The sequence below is a fragment of the Myotis lucifugus genome, unplaced genomic scaffold, assembly GCF_000147115.1.
Source record: "Myotis lucifugus unplaced genomic scaffold, Myoluc2.0 scaffold_1, whole genome shotgun sequence".
Lineage (NCBI taxonomy): Eukaryota > Metazoa > Chordata > Mammalia > Chiroptera > Vespertilionidae > Myotis > Myotis lucifugus.
This window is the reverse complement of record NW_005871049.1, coordinates 31,046,357-31,067,195: the sequence shown is the minus strand read 5'-3', so window position 1 is coordinate 31,067,195 and position 20,839 is coordinate 31,046,357. Positions and strand designations below refer to the sequence as shown.

The following is a 20,839-nucleotide window of genomic DNA, read 5'->3' as shown; positions in this document are numbered from 1 at the left end:
ATGAATGAATGGATGAATCAATGAAGAGGCAGAAGAGGCAGGAGTAGCTAACATTTATTGAATACTTAATAGCTGCCAGATACTGTCCTGCCATATATATATACATACACACACACACACACACACACACACACACACATGCTTTCTCCTTCCCCCCTCTCTCATGTATATATAAGTTCTCTTCAGTACCTACTAGCTGTGTGATCTCTGATAAACTCTCTGTACCTCAGTTTTGTCATCTGTATAATGGAGCAATAAGAGAACCTACGTAATCGGGCTGCTATAAAGTCTACATGAGAACAGTGCTTGGCACAGAGGTGCGCTCTGTTATCTGCTGTTTTGATCCTCTCTTCCTCCTTAGTAAATGGCACCCTCACTGACACACTTTCCCAAGTCAGAGCCCCGAGTGTCATCCCTGCCTGTCCCGCACCTGCCTTTCTCTCTCCTAGACATCTCCCCCACGGTGTTCTATTCAGGCAGCCCACAGACTTTTTTTTCAAACTGCACATCTAATCTGGTGACTCGCACTTACTGGCCCCTAATAGCTTCCGTTCGCTCTTGGGATAAATTCTAAATTCCTTCCCCTGGCCCACAGGGCCGGGTCAACTGGCCCAAGCCTCCTCTTGCCGCCTCACTGCACCCCACGCACCTGCATTCTCTGGGTGTCAGCCCTTCTCGTTCATGTGTGACTAAGGCCTCCTGACGTACACCTGCCCCCGCTCCCCATTCATCCTTCCGACGTCAGTTCAAGCCTCACTTCCGGGGGAAAGGCCCCTCCTTCATGCCTCCGAACTGGATGAGGCCCTTCCGTTTCCTGTCCTCAGAGGCCTGGGCACATTTTGCTCACGCATCTGCCCTAAGAGCACTCTCTCCAAGTTTTTATCCAGCCTCTGAGGCCTCACCTAACCGGACCCTCGGGGGCCCTTGTAGCTTCGGCAGAACGAGAAGCAGGAGGCAGCGTGACAACAGAAAGAAATGGGCACCGGCTGGTGGAGGAAAGGCCTGGGCTCTGAGGGGACTTCTCCCGGGGTGGCTCTCACTTCAGCTGTAGCGAAAATAACCTGGACCACACTATTAAGGCCAAAGTTTCTACTGAAAAAAAAAAAAAAATCTCTGCATACGCTTGGGAAAAGCTAGCAATTACGCTGCATAAAATAAAAAGTTACAACGTGAAATGCTCATAGAGTTGAGTTCTCTTTGCTGCTGTCTCACCTCTCGTTTTCCTGCCGCTGGCCGGCAGGGACTCTTCTCCCTTCACATAGCAACGTGGTCTATTCTGTTTCTTCCCAAAAGACTAGATTTATGAAACTCGGTTTTATTGATCACCAAAAGTAAACAACATTTTTTGTAAAGTTTAATGTTGAACGAACAATTAATATTACCAACAATAATTAAGGGAGACAAAGGGCAATTCCCGCCCCAAGGCTTACTATCCACTTACTATTTATTCATGAGATGAACATAAATATTGTAAATACAGTATGTAGATTTCTTGATCACCTACAGCCAGAAAACATTACAGGGTATTAGGAGAAATAGTGGCCACTTAATTCATCTTAATTCAACAGTCCACAAGACAATCCATCTAATTATCATGGCTCAAGGAAAAATGTAATGCCCTTGCAAAATAACAAGATTCAAGCTTACTTTTTTGTTAATCCTCACCCGAGGGTATTTTTCCCACTGACTTTTATAGAGAGTGGAGGGAGGGGGAGAGACAGAGAGAGAGAAACATCGATGTGAGAGAGACACATCGATTGGTTGCTATCCGCACTCACTGACCAGGGCCAGGGATCGAGCCTGAAACCAAGGTACATGGCCTTGACCTGGAATTGAACCCAAGACCCTTCAATCCAGGGGTCAATGCTCTATCCACTGAGCCAAACCAGCGAGGGCCAAAATTCAAGCTTAAAGAGCAAATATATCCTCTTGTACCTACTACTGACTTTGGGAGATGGTTCTTTTATTTATTTTTTTATTAGGCCTTCTGCCCACTATGACTGGCGCTAGGAATCTAGTACTGAACAGAACAGAACAGACGCAGCGATCGCCTTCACGAAGCCCCAGAAAGCCAGCAAGGGGGACGTGGCCTAAAACAGGAGGAAGAGTGTTTAACTGCATTAAAGCAATGGGATTCATATGGCTGGGTACAGGCCATTTCTTTACTATACAATGTAATGTATTTAGCTTTAAACCGTGCAGCACTGTATTCTGATATATTGAGCATTGGCATTCCTAATCAGATGGCACGGGGCGGGGGGGCACCATGTCTTTGGCCCCTCATTTCTCCAGCCTTGCCGGGTAGCTTCTCTATGCCAGACTCACTCAGAAGGGCAGTTGGTTTCCAAACCAACTCCACGGTCAGCAAGAGCTAAGCTCTGGTGACCAAGCAGGCATCCGTATCACCAGGATTTCCTGGACTCCCCCTTCAATGCCCTTATCAGCAAGTTGTTGCCTCCACTGTCCAGAGACCTAACACATTCCCAGGAGGCAGGTCTGTGGTGGGCGGGTCTAACATGAGCGCGTTACCAGAATCGCCTATTTCGGGTTTCCATGAATGCCACCCATGTGCTCCCCCAATGCGGGTAAAAGAGTCATAGCTAGGGCTTTGTGTTTTTTTAACTTCTATCATTAATGGTTTTTGATAAGTTACTCACTAGAGTGCTAGTGTGTATGCCTTTCAATACAAAAAGGTTTGAAATGAACTAAAAAATTTCACAAGAGATTGGCTGACTGTCCTGTTAACTTGCCAAATAAAGTTTTCTCCTGCCTCTTCCTTTTGTCTTATGTATGTAGGTCACTTCTAATGTGTGGGAGGATGAGGGAAAGACACGTTCTGGAGGTGCGGAGAGGTCAGCAGTCTCCACAGTAGAGCAGGAATGGGGGGTGTGACACCCAGAGAGGAAGGGAAGAGAGGGAGGGGCTAATAACTGAGACAATGGAAATGGTGCATGTGCTGCCTGCAGACCTGGCCCCATTGGCCTTGTTCTTAGTGACGCTCTGGCCAGATTCATTCATTCGGCAAATTTTTCTTTTTCTTTTTTTAGAATATATTTTTAATTTTTTTAAAATATATTTTTATTGACTTTTTACAGAGAGGAAGGGAGAGGGATAGAGAGTTAGAAACATCGATGAGAAACATCGATTAGCTGCCTCTTGCACGCCCCCTACTGGGGATCGAGCCTGCAACCAAGGTACATGCCCTTGACCGGAATCGAACCTGGGACTTTTTAGTCCATGGCCCAATGCTCTATCCACTGAGCCAAAATGGTCAGGGCTATTTTTTAATTTTTTAAAAAATATATTTTTATTGATTTCAGAGAGGAAGGGAGAGGGAGAGGGAGAGGGAAAGAGAGAGGGAGAGGGAGAGGGAGAGGGAGAGGGAGAGGGAGAGAGAGAGAGAGAAACATCAATGATGAGAGAGAATCATTGATCAGGTGCCTCCTGTACACCCTCTACTGGGGATTGAGTCCACAACCTGGGCATGTGCTCTGAGTGAAAATTGAACCCTGACCTCCAGGTTCATAGGTTGACACTCAACCACTGAGCCACGCCAACTGGGCTCAACAAATTTTTCTTGCCTTCCCACAATACATACCAGGTACTGTGATAGGATCTTAACATTCATGCTAAGCTGGAGTTAGAAGTGCATTTCTTTGTCCGCCACTTGGCTACCTCTGAGCTCGCCTCAGGAGAACACGTTACCAATGACAGAATTAGAAATTATATCATTAGAAATTACATAAGTGGCAAAAGGACATCGACTCTCCCAACAGTGGACTGGACTTTCCAGGCCTGACAAAGCAGGTTTGGAATGTGAAGAATTGTCATCTCTTAGAGGACTTTTATGGGGGAGTTTAATAGTGTACGCCTACATACACCATTGAAAAACAAGCCACTTTACAGTCAGGGGCATGTTTTCCTCTTATATTTTGAATTCTCGGTGGAATGGGGGCTGGCGGGAGAGCATGCATTCCCTCTGGGAGGCGGGCTTCAGGTGGAGGCCGGAGAGATGCAGGTTGTGGGCCTCATAATCGACCTCCCCCCACTCAGGTTCTGGCGGATCACCTACATTTCAGCAATGAGGAAAATTAAGTTTCCCCGCTCTACACTCAGAGAAAATGTTTTCTTTCTAGTCCGATCCTTCATGTCTTCATATTTTTCAAGTATGAGGGAGGATGAAAGGAGCTGATTGCATTTTACAATTAAACACATTGAACAACTGGCTAGGAGTTTATTCGTTGTATTTTATGACACCGAAATTCAGCTAATTCATTCATATGTGTACATTATAAAAAAGAATAAATATACTGGTGGGGGTGGGGGGTGAGGAGAGGGAGTGGAGGTGGGGCTGGGTTACATTCTTATCTTACTATGCACAGTGTGATAAGTCAGCCACGTGCAGTCTGAATACTTAATCTCTCCAAGCATCAGTGTTTTCTTCTTTAAAAACGGGCAAATAATGCCTCCGAAATGAGGTCATGAACGTAAAAGGATAACGTCAAATCTGGTTTTTGAGAAATTATAGTCTCCTTTCACTTTTCCTTCAATATTGATAAACTATGAACATGCCGTGTGGTTTGTGCTGAAATCCTTTCTGAGGTCTCAGAATCTAGTAGAGAATTCAATTCAGACTTTTCAAAGCAACCATCCAGTTCTCTACAGGTTTGTCAATGAACTCGCGGTTACTACAAAAATCGCCAGGTGCCAAAATATACAGTCTCCTCCTTTCTCCTTTCCCTCCACAAGGAAAGGCTGCCAGGGCATTCGAGAGATCACCTTAGAAATGTACGCCGCCTCCCCCTCTGGAGCTTATACAGTGAAGAAAATCTGATCTGGCTTCTTGAAAAGTAAACAACAGCAAAACATCCCAAGCACTTCACATGACCCCGGAGCCTTCAAAAGCAGGGCTTGCACAACGGGCATGTGGAGGTCTGGGACCCATTACAGCTCAGTCCTCCAGGGGCAGCTTATCTCCTCTCAGATGCTATCAGTTTCCAAGGAGAGATAAAGACAAAAGTCAACTGGTGTACCCAGTCGGAATGCGATCGGGTTCAAGAATGTTGCAATACATGAGGACTCGTTTATGTCTGGATGTGAGTGGCTCTCGTGCTGAGGACTGAATCAGTATATTCTGTACACCCTGCAGGAGAGGTAAAAGAACCCCCCTTCTCTCTTAAGGGTGAATAGTACTCTTTATTCTGTTGCATTTTAGGGGAGAGCTCACTTGTGTCTGCAATGAATTCGGAAGTAATCGCACTACGAAACAGTGTGGAGAGTGAATGTCTTGAAATTATTTCTTTCTTTCCTGCTATCAGAGCTCCATGTAGCTTCTGGCATTGATAAAGTACAGAAATGACATACATATATTCATATACTTGAATCTTCCCATCATTTGGCAAATGACTATGATTCAGAATACAGTGGGGCCTTGACTTACGAGTTTAATTCGTTCCGAGACGGAGCTCGTAACTCAAATTACTCGTATGTCAAATCTTAAAGTGAACGAGTGAGACACGTGATGCTGGGCTGATGTTGTGGCATTCACTGTGACGTTCGCTGCGCCAACTAGTGATGGGGTATCTGAAGCTGGCTCATAACCTGAATTTTAGCTCGCAACTCAAAGCAAAAAATTGGCCGAGAGACGGCTCGTACCTCAAAAAACTCGTTAGTCGGGACACTCGTAAGTCAAGGCCCCACTGTACTTATTCAGTGTAAGTGACTCTAAATCTTTCCTTTCAACTATTTGTGGCGCAGAATGGAAATATATTCTACACTGCAGGCTTGCATTCTACCAGTTTTTAGATCTCAGAACTCAGAATAGTTTTAAGTTTGACAACTATCCTTTTTGCTTTCAGTATTATCTCCTTTCATATACTGAGTGTATTTACATTTTCTTCAAATTACTTTATGGTCAGTGAGTGATGGTGTGAGAAGCCTTCTTTTAAGAAAAAAAGCAGGGGGGGGGGAGAGCAAGAGAAAATACTTCCAAGTAGAACTGTGCCCAGATTGTATGGCCTACTTGCAGGGGTGAAATGTGGTGGAGAATGGGTCTTGCGCAATAGCTTTGGTTCCCAGTCCCAGATCAAGATTAGTATATTCAATCTCGAATTTACACTTTAATTATTAGTCTTAGAACCCATCATGGATAAGAATTAAGACAAAACAAATGGCAGGCTCATATTTGCATGAGTGACCCTGGATGGAAAGCATGACACCCCGTTCAGCTTTAGCCACTTTCACCTTGCCAGGGGAGGGGGCGCAACATAAGAAAGAGTACTAATCTCCTTCGTTTTCTCTGTCACAATCTGAGGGGGCCACTCTCTAATCCATTAGCCCCTCTGGGCTCAGTTTCCTCACAGGAAATTCTGAGTAACTGTGACAGGAAACGAAAATAATCCCGATAACATTGATTGGGAAATAGGAGATCAGAACATCGCGATGAGATCTACTGCTCTTAGCTGTCTCGTAATATTCCCAGGACTGTTTCTTACTAATCTTTTTTTCAAAAGGAGTAAGTATCCATTGTGGGAAACTGAAGTATAAGCAGACTGATGAATCTCAGAGGGAAGGCAGGGGTGGGGGAGGAGGGTGGGAACTTACATGCATATATGCATAACTCACGGACAGACAATAGTGTGGTGAAGGCCTGGGAGGGGTGGGTGTGAGGTGAAGAGGGTCAATGGGAAAAAAAACAAAGGGGACATCTGTAATACTTTCAACAATAAAGATAAATTTAAAAAAAAGAAAGTTAAAGTTCTAACATAATAAAGTAAAAGTGAAAATTCTTCTCCATAACCACCCATCCTCATATAATCCACACTTTAGAGCTATCTTTCTAGAACCTTTACTGTGCAAATATAAATACATGTAACACACATATGTTTATAGTTTGGGTTCTGCACAAAATTTCGGTCAAACATATGCATTTCCTCTCTGTGATTTTTAAAAATCTTCCAACATACATCATGGATATCCTCCCATGTCAGTACAACTCTACTTCGTGCTTTTTGAAGGCCTCGTAGTATTCCATGGTACAGACCTACCATTCTTTAATAATGACAGACATGATCTCTCTAAGTACTCATTAGTACAAATGGTGTAGTGATGAAGATCCTTTGTACAACCTGCATACTTGTTTTGAGTTTCCTAGAAATTGTTCGGTCAAAGGGTGTGTGAGCCAAACTTCCTCAGAAAGATGTTATGACTATCTGAAAAAGGAGGGAAGAACAGACAATCCATTTCCAATGTTTTTCCAACTGAACTTTCAGTTCAATTCAATTAAGAAGCATTTAAAACCAGGATGGAAGAGGAGGGTACCTCTCACATCTGGTCCCCTTTTGGCTAGTCCAGTAATTTCAAGTTTTTTCTTCATTAACAAGTGTTAAAACGATGTTTTGTTTTGGTCTCAGTTGTCAAATAAACACTTTTTCTTGGTAATATTTCTAGCTATAAATGACACTATAGTTGACCCTTGAACAACATGAGTTTGAAGTGTGTGGGTCCACTTATATGCAGGTTTTAATAAACACAGTAAATGTATTTTCCTTACTATTTTCTTAATAATATTTCTCTAGCTTACTTTTATTGTAAGAATACAGTATATTATACATAAAACATGCAAAATATATGTTAATCAGCTGTTTATGTTATTGGTTTCTGACATTGGCAAGGCTTCCAGTCAACAGTAGGCTACTAGTAATTACATTTTTGGGGAATCAAAAGTTATATGGATTTTTGACTGTGCAGGGGGTCAGCACCCCTAACTCCCACATTGTTCAAGGGTCAACTGTACTGCTTATTTCTAAAAGTGGGCAAGAAATGAATGTCCTGGAATTGGTATATCATTACTTAAAATGTTTTAAAAATTTATTGATTGATTTGAGAGAGAGAGAAAATTCATTCATTGATTTTCATATGTGCCCTGATTGGGAAACAAACCCACAACCTTGGCAAATCGGGAGGATGCTCCAACCAAATGAGCTACGTGGCCACTATTTCATTACTTTCCAATCTCACTTATGTAAGGGACAACACATTCCTTGACAGCAGTGGTTCTCAACCTTTATTGAACCTCAGGATTATCTGGAGAGTTTGAAAGAGCACAGACTGCTGAGTCCCCCCTCAGAGTTTCTGATTCAGTAGGTCTGGGATGGGGCCCAAGAATTTTAATTTCTAACACTGTCCCAGGTGATGTTAATACTACTGGTATGAGGACCATGTTTTTTTAGAACCACTGCTTTCCAGAATGCTCTATAATTATTGGGCATAAAGTTGCTACTCTGGTTAAACTTTCATTTACATGAGTTTGAGTGATAATCAGTCACCTTAGTTACTGTAATACATCTTCCTTTGGTTAACTTCACTACCATGGCATATAGATTCTTAAACCTGTAGGCAGCGAGCTGCAAAATTCCACATGGAGGGTTCCCTGGTGACCTCTTATGAACCATACTTATTCTCCCTCACATAATTGGTGTTTAACATTCATAGAAGACAAAAGCAAAATAATCCCACCTCTTTATCATCTTACAAAGGAAACTCTTTGTTGATCAGATGTTACTGGTATTGACACTGATGTCTTAAATGTTCTCGAAAGCCTTTAGTGTATGATAATCACCAGGTACCCATAGCTGCTTAAATTACACATATCAAACAGACAAATTTAGCTCTCAGTTACCAAGTTATAAAAGCAAACGTGAAAATGAATGACACACAAACTTGATCCTTCACTCTGAGTGGGGTGGACCTACCAAGCACTTCCAATATATTTCCTAGGAAAGTGTGAGGTGGATGTAAATTGAACAAATGGACAAGATACTATTTACACATACATGATAGGATAGTGAATTCTGTTGACAAGGAGGAAGAAAGTAGAACTTGTGTTTCAAGAAGGGATAGCCAGATCTGTCAGGATGCATTATAGAGACTTTCTCACCCATCAGTTGTGATACACCTGGTTCATGGTGTGTTTTAAGAGCTGAAGTTACAGCAACAGTAGTTGAATTCATGTTAGAGAAGATAATTTAGTATCTCCTCTTAGAACTTAGGTGATAACTAAGAGAAAAAAGAAAGAGGAGCAAAAACAATGATTCTGGAACAACTATTTGCTCTTAATGTATTGGATGTGAAAGCCTCAGTCATTCAGACCACATTAACTTGAAATTTGTGATAGCTCAGAGAGTTTTTCACTAACAATTAAAGAAGGGGGCTTGTTAAACAAATCAATGACATAAAGATCAGCAGGACTGTTTCATACAGGCTACTCTCAAGTCCTTTGGGAGCACACATTGCATTAATATTGAAAACGGTGGCTCTCCTTCCCACCAACACTTTCTCAGTCTTTGACTATTTGAGTTCTTTGTATGAATAAATCTTTCTTTTTAAAGAAATTTTATGAGTTTGGAGTCTTTTAAACTCACAGCAACCTGTCTAGTGGGTAATCAAAATCAGGTGATGTTATAAAAAGAGCAAAGATGTTAATAAGAAGTGATAAACAGGCCCTAAGATGCCTTTTTAAAGCATCTAGAAAGATTTTTCACAACAGAGGTTGAACCTATGGATAAGGCACAGGCATATCAATCACACATAGATTGATGTGAAAATAGAGAAATCGAAAGATTTCTTATATGGGCAGGTACGAAATATTCTGATCAATTTATGAATGCATCCCTTCATAGAAAAAGCTATTTGCATGTTTTTCATGACTCTTAGGGTGCGACAAGCAAGGCCTTTCACAGTCTGGTAATGCCCTCCTCACCTCCCTCCATGCAGCTCCTCGCCAGCCATGTAAGCTGCCCACCATCCGCTAGACACACAAGCTCTGGGCCTTTGGACATGTAGCTGAACTGCCCTCCCCAACCCAGCTTCAACTTTTATCACACTTATCCACTGCCAAGCCTTTGCTGTCTCCTGAAGCTACCCCCACCCCCAAGCAGAGGTGGTCACCCCATCTTCTGAGGACTTTATGTCTACTTCAACTGCAGGCCCAATCAATCCACCCTGCTGTGGGGCTCCCCACCCCACCCCCAGGCCATATGAGGGCCTGGCCAACCTCTTATTCACTCCGGGAAACACTGAGCATAGAACACACTGCAAAGGCATTTGTGGAGTAAATGCATGATACTGGATTTGTTTGCTAGCTTTTTAACGCATATGGAAAGATTTTCAAGTATGTCATATTCCAACAGTAACTTTTTAATATTTGGAATTCATCCTCTATTTATGAGGAAGTTGGCAGGGAAGATGTGCTGTGGGATATTATAGTTCAATTTCCTGTTGCACAACTTTTTTTTCACCTCATATATTCTAATAAATCTTAGATAAAATTAGATTTCCATGGCTTACAGAATACCACAGAAATCACAAAGCCTTGTACGCGGAGGGCGTATGGCGTTGAGGGGAGACTGGAACTCAGAAAAGCTCTGCGTGAGCTCCGTGCTGCCTGACCTCTCTCAGAAATGCTTGAACTTCTCAAGGCTCATTTTTTCCTTCTGGAACACAGATCTGCATATAATTTTTTAAAGGATAAACAATGATCTCATGGGATTGTTGGAAGAATTAACATAGACTGTATATAAAAACACTGAAAATTAACAGCACTGATAAACGAATAATGCAATTCATTTGGACTTGGGGATAAAGAAAGGTCAATCAAGAGCCACCTTTATTTCCAGACACAGTCAACAATCGTGATGGTTAATTTTTAAAGGTGATCTAGTCATTGTTTGCTCGAGGGATTGTGGCCTAAAACAAAATGAAACAAAAACAGAGCTCTGTGTTGATTTGCACAATCAGGTGCAATACTTTCCTCATGGATAATAATTCATAGCAAATGCACACAGATAAACCCCATTCTAATGGGCAGGGGGAGCACACCTACATTGCCCTTCTCTAATCTGCTAAAAGCCAAGCATTCCTGATTCCTTCTCCATTTTCACAGAAGTTGTAAAAAAAAAAGTAAAGCTGTAATTATTCTTGAGGCAATATGAGAGGTACCCATATTTTGGCAAGGTGTGGTAAATTTGGCAGGTAAGTTCAATTTCTGTAACATTGCTTCCAGCCCAGGAAATGTCTCAGGTGGCCCGGAATGGGTACGCTGCTGCCAGTTTTTCGGGTATGGGCTTGCCACCCTTGGATGACATCATTTGACTGCATTCTTTGCTCTGGTTGCCCCACAGAAGCCTCTGCATTCAATTAGTCTCCATTTTTCTGAAATACCTCCTGTGATTCCAAAAGCCTAATATGGGAAGCCTCGGATGCATGTGATGAACCTCCTTGGCAATTAACATAGCAAAAGCATTTACTAATGTACACTTCAGAACCTGCACAAAGGGAAGACTTTTCCTGGAATAATGAGCTATAACTATGACCACCACATTTTGTCAACAGAACGCTTTAAAAAAAATAATTTTTTTAAAACTGAATACAGAGAGGGAGAGAAAGAGGAACATCAATGATGAGAGAGAATTATTGATTGGCTGCCTCCTGCATGCCCCCTACTGGGGATTGAGCCCACAACCCAGGCATGCGCCCTGACCAGAATCGAACCATGACCTCCTGGTTCATAGGTCGACGCTCAACCACTGAGCCACGCAGCCTGGGCATGTCAACAGAACTCTTACAGCACATAAATACTATATTACATGTGTTTATCCCGAGGTCTAAGAACTGAGATCACTGAAAATCAAATGTAAACGGAAAGTGTTCTTTTCAAACTATGTAGACTTTTCTCTAACTTGAGCTACACGGAGAAGATAAACTCTTGGCCAGGAGGAACCTGTGATTTTTTGCAAGTTGAGCTTTTTCCTGTTACACCCAATTCACTAATTAGCCCATGTTTCCCAAATTAGAGTATGTCCAAAGGTATTGTTTTCTGAAATATAAATTACCATAAAGAATTCTGAAAGGTTTGCAGGGAAGTCTTTTATGGATGTGGCATCCCCACTAATGGTAAACCTTACTGCCTTTGGAAGTCTTGTCTGGCAAAGCCATGGGACCTGCTCAGAAGCTTGAGCCGGGTTACCTGAGCCGGGTCACTGTATATTTCCCTGGTCTCTGTATACCCGGATACATACGCAAGCACACTTTTGTTTAACCACCCATATCATCATTTTGGGGGGTAACAAGCACTTAGGACTTTTGTGAAGCTTTATTTCTCATATAGTTTTACCGATTATGCACAGACTTATTTATAATTTGAACTAGAATACGGCACTTACTCAGACTAAATGTCTGAGATCCATCTTTCTACTTCTCCAAGACTAGGGATTCATATCCCATAAGATCATCAACTTGTTAAGACTTTCAACCAAATATTCCACGAGAGCGTGGAAAGATGATGAAGAGGAAAGAAGTAGATGGGATTCGATGGGGATGCCTTTTATTTCCCTTCCGACATGGCCCTGGGATATTAAACTGAGGAGCTTAAAGCGCATGTCATCTAGCCTCTTCACTTTCTGAGAAGCCATCAGAGACCCAGGGGCAATGTGGGTTGTCTGGGAAGAGACAGCTGTCTGTGGAGAGCCCATCGAGAAGACAGACGTGAGGCGAGAGCCCTTTCTTCTAGTTCAGAAAATGAAAGGCAGCAGGAAGCACGCCTGAAAGTCACTGATGCATCTCTAAACTCAAGCTAACAACACCATTAACTCAAGATATCTACAGCAACATGCCGGTTTCTGGGTTGCCAAGAAAAACACCAGGTGTACGTTCACCTTGCCAGAAGATGACCCATCGGTTCAGTCAGATCCTGTGGTTACAAAATACTTTAACCTTTAATCTGACTGCTAAGAGCTAGGGTGCCGTCAGTCGTTTCCGGATTCATAATTTTATTTGAATGTCTCTTGCCAATAAAATATAATTTTTAAAAACGGAAGTTGCACAATGGATAATATGTTTGAAGCCAGAGCTAAAGCACAGCGATGAAGGATGGACTGATGATCTCAAAGTCAGAAGAAAATCCAAAAGCCTTATGTATAAGGACCATGCTCACGATCCAGTTAAGGATATACAGTCTTCATCATATTCTCTGCTAATTATTCACATGATGGAATATTAATAATGTGGCTGGATTACCCTGTGAATGCTACATAATTATTTTGTTTATTTAAACCAATAATTGTTTTACTACATAGGCAATGAGAACATGCACTATCAATGCAATTTTGAAATATACCCTAATTATAGATGTAAGAACACTGTAGTAAAATGAAACAACTATAAAAGCCACAATAACATTGAGCAAACATTTAAGAGTCCCATTTGATGATCCTTCTCTTTCATTTTCAGATTTGTATTTGGCCTAATAAGCAGACAATCAAAATGACAGTGTTAGAAAGAAAATAAACACACAGCAAGACCAAGCTCCAAGCAGACTGTCGAAGTCCCATTGGACCTGCCTGGGAGCTACTGACATGACAGATACATACACACAGAAGGACCAGACACAAGGCAGCTGGAGTCCCTGCCACACAGTGACCGCCACTCGGCTGCTAGCCCAGGGCAGGTGGCCACATCGCAGACAGTGCCTCTGTGTAGGTCCCTGGGTAACCCAACCAGATTCTCCCATGGGGATCACTTTCTCAAGTAAACTGGTCTTCAGGATTTTAAACATCTAGCATTCACCCTTAAAAACTTCTCTCCTAAAACTTGTTATCAGTGAACTTGTCATCCTGAACTTCTCCACATGACTCCCAGATCCGCCATCTATGCTAAGGCTTTCGGGAAATTCTGCAAGTGCCCTTGATGCACATTTTCAAATGGTAATATCACCCTGCATCTCCATGTGGGCTGAAGAGAAAAACACAGTGCCCGGCCAGTGTGGCTCAGTGGTTGAGCATCAACCTATGAACCAGGAGGTCACAGTTCGAGTCCTGGTCAGGGCACATGCCCAGGTTGTGGGCTCGATCCCTAGTGTGGGGCATGCAGGAGGCAGCTGATCAACAATTCTCTCTCTCATTGATGTTTCTCTCTCTCTCTCCCTTTCCCTTCCTCTCTGAAATCAATAAAAGAAATTTTTAATAAAAAAAAAACTTTTTTAAAAACACACACAACCCAGTTGGAGTCAGGAAAGCCTATGATATCTATGCCTTTGGAAAGTCACAGACACTCTTCACTAGGTTTTAAAAATCTGTGTATCAGAGGTAAGGACACCTGCCCTACCCACCTCCCCTCCTAGGATGCAGCAAAAGTCCTGGTATTTTTACATGAATAAGACTTGGCTTTCATAAATAGCATTGGGTTTCACAAGTCTCAACCTTGACATGCTTGTGACGGGCCTAGATTTAGACTTTTCTAAAACTCTAAATATGATGAAACAATTCCAAGTAACTTTTCAGATTCTATCATTTATGTGTACCCTGAAGCAAGGAAGTTGACCTCCACGGGGAAAAACCTGGCAGCCTCACACATCGAGTGGCTTCTCTGGGCATCTATCACTCCGCTGGACAGTTCTGGGAAAGCAGGAGACAAACCGATATGAAACGGAATCATTTTGTATGTTTGCAAACTGACAGCTCCTGCTGGCTGTGTATGAAGAGGGGCCAAGGAATGCTTGGGCTTGGACCACTGCCGCCCTATCCCTAGATGATTTTTCTGCCTTTGAGAGAGATTTGCAACGTCTGATGTACCACTCTCTCATGCAAATAAAAGCTTGGGGAAGGCGAGGGCCAACTCCTTATCTACTGTCCCTGGGTATCTTGCAGTCACTTGCCTGGACAGATTTATAGTTGCTGGTGTGGACAGTATGTGCTCAAACATTCTGTTACATAACACAATGGTGTGACATGTGATTACATTTGGACGCATTTTGTCTCTTAATAAGTGATTAAAATAGATCTTTTTAAAAAAACCACATGTCACCTTTCATATAAATACAGCCATTTATAGTTATGAAGACACATTAAAAAAATGAGGCTCTACCAAGGAAAACCGCAAGTTTTTCCAACTCCAGTTCTGAATTAGTTCATTTGTGGTTTTACCGGGATAGGCTTTGCTTCAATATCGTCATGGGGCAGGTTTTGCAAAACGTAATCAAATGAGAGGATCTTTATGCCACTGTCAGACACTGAGCATCACCTGTTGTCACTTCCTGCTTTCTTTGGGGGGCAAAGTCATCTTCTCCCAAAGCTTTACCACTGGTGTTGATCATTCCCAAATCCCTGCCTCTCACTCTGATCTCCTTCCAGAATGTGAGACTTAGATTTCTAATTGCCTCCTGGACACCTCCACTTGGTATGTGCAAAGCCCAACTTGCCTTGCCTTCAGGACTCCTCCGCCTCCTGTCCCGACCTCTGTGAATGGCAGCCCTATCTGCCCAGCTGGCAGGATCCTGAGAGTAATGCTTGATGCATCCCCTCCCTGACCCTTCCCGCGCCATCAAGGCCAAGTGCAGTTAATTCTATCTTCTCACTTTCCCCAGAACCCAACCACTTTGTTTAGTTCCTTTGCCTCTAACTTAGTTGGTACCATTAATGTCCACTTCCTGCATTATTGTAACCACCCTAACTGGTTTCCCTGTGTCCCAGCTGACTGCCTGCAGTGTGCTAACCCACCAGGCATGACAAAGTCGAAGCAGAAGACATCTTTGTTGTCTTCAACAAAGACATAACCTGGTAGGAATGAGGTTTGAATTACGTAGTCACTGGAGAATAATACAAAAGAGCATATAATTAGGAGTTGTTTCACAGTCTAAAAGTCAACCTTAATATTAGAGAGATGAGGTTAACTCTGAAATAATAAGCAACAGAATAACTGGCATTCAGGTGCTGTTTCAGGGACTATACGTGCCAGAGCATTTCAGAATAGGGAGAGATTAACATGATGAAATTTCTGGACAAATGTGTATGAAGTTTATTACAGTAGTCACTCAACAAACACCATACATCTCCTAAGTGCTGGGCTTTGCTGCACATAAGTGACAAATAAAGAAAGAAGAGTATGACAGTTCCTCTTCTCAAGAGGTGAACAGATTATAGAGGTCCAATGCACTGTGGATGCTGAGTCAGAATTCAACTTTAGGCTGACCCGGAGTGTACCTATCACCAGCTAAATTCAGGCATCTCCTCTCCCAGGTGACTGTTTCACACCTTCTCTTTCCTCAGATTTCCCTCAGACACTCATTCTCAGCTGATGACCCTCCTTCCTATTCACTGAGAAAACAGACACAAGCAGTGGAGAACAAGCTCCCATGGCCACTTCCATCCTCTCCTTCCTTGTATCCTGGCCCAGGCACTGCCCTCTTCCCAGGACTCCAGAAGAACTACCCCGGTGCTTGCTGCCAAGGCGGAGCACCCAGCCATCTCAAGGCTGTCCCTCCCACAACTGTCCCCATCTTTCCTGACCCTTGGAGAGATAAGCTCAAGCCCTTTATCTATTGTTCTTTTAAAAATATATATATATATTTGTAAAGATTTCAGAGAGGAAGGGAGAGGGAGAGATAGAAACATCAATGATGAGAGAGAATCATCGATTGTCTGCCTCATACATGCCCCCCACTAGGAATTGAACTGCCACAACCCGGGCATGTGCCCTGACCAGTAATCGAACCTGTGACCTCCTGTTTCATAGGTTGGTGCTCAACCACTGAGCCATGCTGGCAGGGCTCTGTTATCCTTAGATAGCTCCTCAGTCCCTTGCTGGAGTACTGACAGGGACTGGTGAAGATGGCACATACCCGAGTATTTGGTGTTACAGAGTATTTGGTTTGCTGTGATAGATAAACAACAGCATCAGTACTCATGGACTCCTGTTGACTCACTGCCACTCTGCAGCCTGATTTTCTCTCACTGAATCGCAGCCTGACCTCTAACCTGGCATTATCCCCTCTCCCTCCCCAGCTTTATTTCCCCCCCATAGCACATAATTCCACCTGGAGCACTAGATGTTCAGATTATTCTGTTTACAGGTTGTCCCTGGAATAAAGGCTCTATGAAGGCAAGGAATTTTGCATATTTGTCTGTCTAGGTCACTAGTTTATTCCTGGAGTCTTAGCCAGGACTCAGGGACAGGACATGTTGACAACATTTGCTGTATGAATGAGGCCCCGGCCTGACCGTTTCTGATCTGTGTGACTCTGGGCTGATCACAAACTGTCTCAGAATCTCCCTTTCCTCCTTTTGAAGGGAGGGACGCTGACAGAACTTACTCAGCGGGATTGTGGTGAGGGTTAACCGACAGAGTGTGGTGAACATTTCAGTACGTTTTCTGGTACAAAGTAAGTGGTCAACGAATGGCACTTATGATATGGTTATTTAAAATACAATAATTATACATTAGCACCCAAGTTTACCTGAAGTCTGTCCACTCCCAAATAAGTACTTGTTTGGGAATTTGGTGAACTGGCATCGGAAAGAAAAATAAAATGCCTATACATTTGCTTTCCTTCTATTACCAAAGATGCCATTTAAAACCTACCCCTGGCTTTAACAAAATGAAGATACAACTAAGTAGTGCTGATGTCTTGGTCCAGGTTCTGTAGCAAAAAAATGATGTTTAGGAAGGAAATCATGACAACCGACGGGCAGCTCCCATCGCCTGGCTGTCCAACATAAGCCCCACAGCTGACTGACAACTGGCCAAACATCCGTCCCATTTCCCATGTCCCCCCACCCCTCTTCTCTTTCCCCTCTGTTGGTATGAGGCCAGCTACTGCTGGGATCCCCCTCCCCACAGCTCTGTCGGACCCGGGTGGGGTCTCTGTTAGCATAAGGGGAGTATGAAAGGAAATGTATCTCTGTGTACCTTTATTTTCCCTTTGGGGTTTAAATGGAAAAAGAGAAGGTGGGGTCCTATTTGCCATTGTTGCTGGGATTCAAAACCATTAAAAAAAATCAGTTTGGAGCTCTGAGTGCATTTTCCCACAAAAAACATGTTATATATAGTGGCTCAAGGCTAAGGTACTATTAATAAAACAGAATACTTCAGCGCTGATTTCTGGGCAGTGCTGGGAACCTCACCGTGAAGTGTGCCATAGCTGCAAGGAGAAAGTGTGTTCAGAGTGCCCAGCAACCAATGGACGAATCCACAGTCAGGATCCAACCGTCTGAAAGCTGAGAGCTGCTTGCTAATTCTCAGATTCGTATAGATGAAGGTCCTGGGGTGCGTCATTTCTGTGGGAACGAGGTCCCTGATCCCAGTTCTACGACATCAGAAATGGGGTGGGCCTACCTCGCAGCATTTTGTAGGCGGTCAGGACTGCGATGCACCCAGCAGAGCCTGGTTAGGGACAACAGCTGAACAAAGTTTAGTTCTCCTCTTCCTCCACTGGTAAAACTTCAGAGTCTATTCCTTTTACTTGGTTTTGTGTGCCTTCCTAGGAATCTATTTTTGAACACTTCTATATGGAAAAAACATTGCAAAGTTATGCCAACAGAAACCAGAAAATGGTCATTTGCACATTTCTTCTGGCTGACACACCTTGTCTGCAAATGGCGGCTGCTCCCACAGGAGGAAATCTTTTCCGTCCAATAAGCCTTTCCGCCTCCCAGGAGTCCATGCCAAACTGTGAAAATCACCCTCTTCGCTTACCATAGCGGTGGAGCGTTGGCAGTGGGGCCAGCGCACATTCAGCGGCAGACGCAGAACTGACATTAACTAACCGCTCCACATCTTTGGTTTGTTTCCTTGTAGTCATCATCCAAAATACACAAGTAAGAGAGCCTCACCTAACTGGATGGCTTATGTTAACAATCACGGTTAACCCTAAAGCACAGAACCCATAAGGCAACGATGATTTACTGCTCGGGAAGCGATCTGTGCCTTTCATAGTGGATGGGGTTGGGCAGACAGCCGTGCCTACCACTGGTTTCAGAGTAGGGTGTCTCCTCCCCTGCCACCTCAGGCTTGCCTTACTCCCATTTTATCTCCATGCCTTTCCCACCAGACTGGGCTACTGCTTTCCATTCATAAAGTCTCCTTGGATGAGACCTTTCTCATCTACCATCTCTTACTGTTTTTCCTTTGACAACATCCGATACAGAGCATCCCTGTTTAAAAATAAATAAATAAATAAATAAATAAATAAATAAAAAGCCTGGTATTAGTGTAAGCTCTCAGAGACTTTCTAGGGCCAAAAAAACCCAGGACACAGAACTAGGCAGAACCTAGTACCTCAATTTTATTATGAACCTGGACAAAATTCTTATTTTCCCTACACCTCTCTTTAAAATCTGGTAGAGTTCCATTTCTTGTTCTCAATATTACTGGAATGAGCTAATAAGTGTAATGTACTGGGAACACTTTCAAAGAAGAGTTTAGGACTCTTTTAACATATTCCTAAGTTTTAAAAGTGTATACTTAGCATCTATCCCCTTTCCCCATTTACTTGAAGAAGAGAATTATTTTGCAAGATATTAAATAGTAGGTAATTTTAGAAGTATAGTGAACTGTGCTACCCAATGCTTATCTGGATCTTTTGAAATAAATGCTGAAGGAGCATGATACATTTTGATATGAAATTGTTTATGTGGAAATATACATGAAAGAAAAGACAATGCTTAGCATATATTTTTACAGTTCTCCATAATTGTGAAAGTAATCTAGAAAGTGGTGTGTGTGTTTGGGGCGGGGTGGGGGGGGGGAGGACGAACAATTGTTTTCACAATTCATAATTGAACAAATGAATAACTTCCTCTTGAAATGATGACGTTTAGCACCTTGAGCAGTGTAGACTCCTTGATAATTTCCAGGAAATGCACTGTAATTCATTACCTATCTAATTGTCTCAAAAATAGTAGAATATAACATTTACTAGACTCTAGGCAAAATATATTCTAGGGGGAAAAAGACCAACTATCCACAAAAGAAGTACAAATACTGTAACTGTTCTCCATTAAAGTTTTAAACATCAGCCACAATACAAGATGTAAGTAGTATTCATTTTTTATTCTATCCGAGAAAGTTTAAGAAGTCAATTAAACCCAGAGCCCACAGGCTCTCCTGCAGCACACCAGGGCTCCTCTACCCAGGACAGCTACCTATTGTTTACCAAGTCAGCGTCCTCACCTGACATAAACTGAGCATTCAGTTATCACACCATTCAAAGCAGGTGCTTCATACCAGCGGCCTGTATCATACCAGCTGTCAGAATTCTATGATTCATGGATTTCAACAGTCACAAAAAATAAAGCGACGTTATTCTCAACCACCTACCCATTCTCTTCCTGCAGAGCATCAAGTTTTCACACTGTCACAGAGATGGTTAGGGTGTTGGCATATTTTGTTGTTCATTGCAAAGCTCTAATTTCCTATCAATGGATGTGGTGTTGGCACTGGGTAAGCTATCCTGATGCTTATTCTAAAGACAAAAATTTAAATAAATTGTATTAATATATAATACTAAGTGGGATAAGTAAAACACACAGCTTAGGAGTTGAAAAAATATGTTGATTACATAGCTCTTGCCTATTCATCACACATAGTTCAAGGATGTACTAACCACGTAACTTCCTCTCTCTTAAGGCATAACTCTTACAATCACTCTAAGGCACAGGGAAACAAGATACTTCGAACTATCTCTTATATCAATCAATAGAAACAGATTAGGAGGAAAAATTTCCTCAAACCTCTTCTCACCGAATCAAAGCCTGCCAGGTCTTAAGGAAAATGATACCCTCTTTCCTTGGGATGTAAAAAAGCTGATGCCTTTTCATTGAGGTCGAAGCAACCAAACCAAACTCCCTGGACAATCAACTGGCCGGTTTTCCTTCAGTGTTAGCTATTGAGACAGTTCTGACAGGAGCCTTCACCACACACACCAAGAAAACATCCTTAAAGGCAAAACTTAGCAGTTTAACAGAGTTGGTGAGACCATTGCTAAGTCTGAAGGACTGGGGGGTGGGGG

General features: G+C 42.7%; 1 protein-coding gene across 5 annotated transcripts in view; it reads right to left on the bottom strand.

Annotated features, from left to right (window-relative positions):
- The window catches only part of PALLD (palladin, cytoskeletal associated protein), a 383,511-nt gene that overhangs the window by 66,400 nt on the left and 296,272 nt on the right, over positions 1–20,839 (bottom strand). Inside the window, exon 2 of one of the 5 annotated variants that reach the window (XM_014456614.2) lies at positions 20,149–20,293. The exons of the other annotated variants lie outside the window; for them this stretch is intronic. The gene's annotated coding sequence lies outside the window, so the exon portion shown is untranslated. The remainder of the gene's footprint in view (positions 1–20,148; positions 20,294–20,839) is intronic. 5 annotated transcript variants of the gene reach the window in all.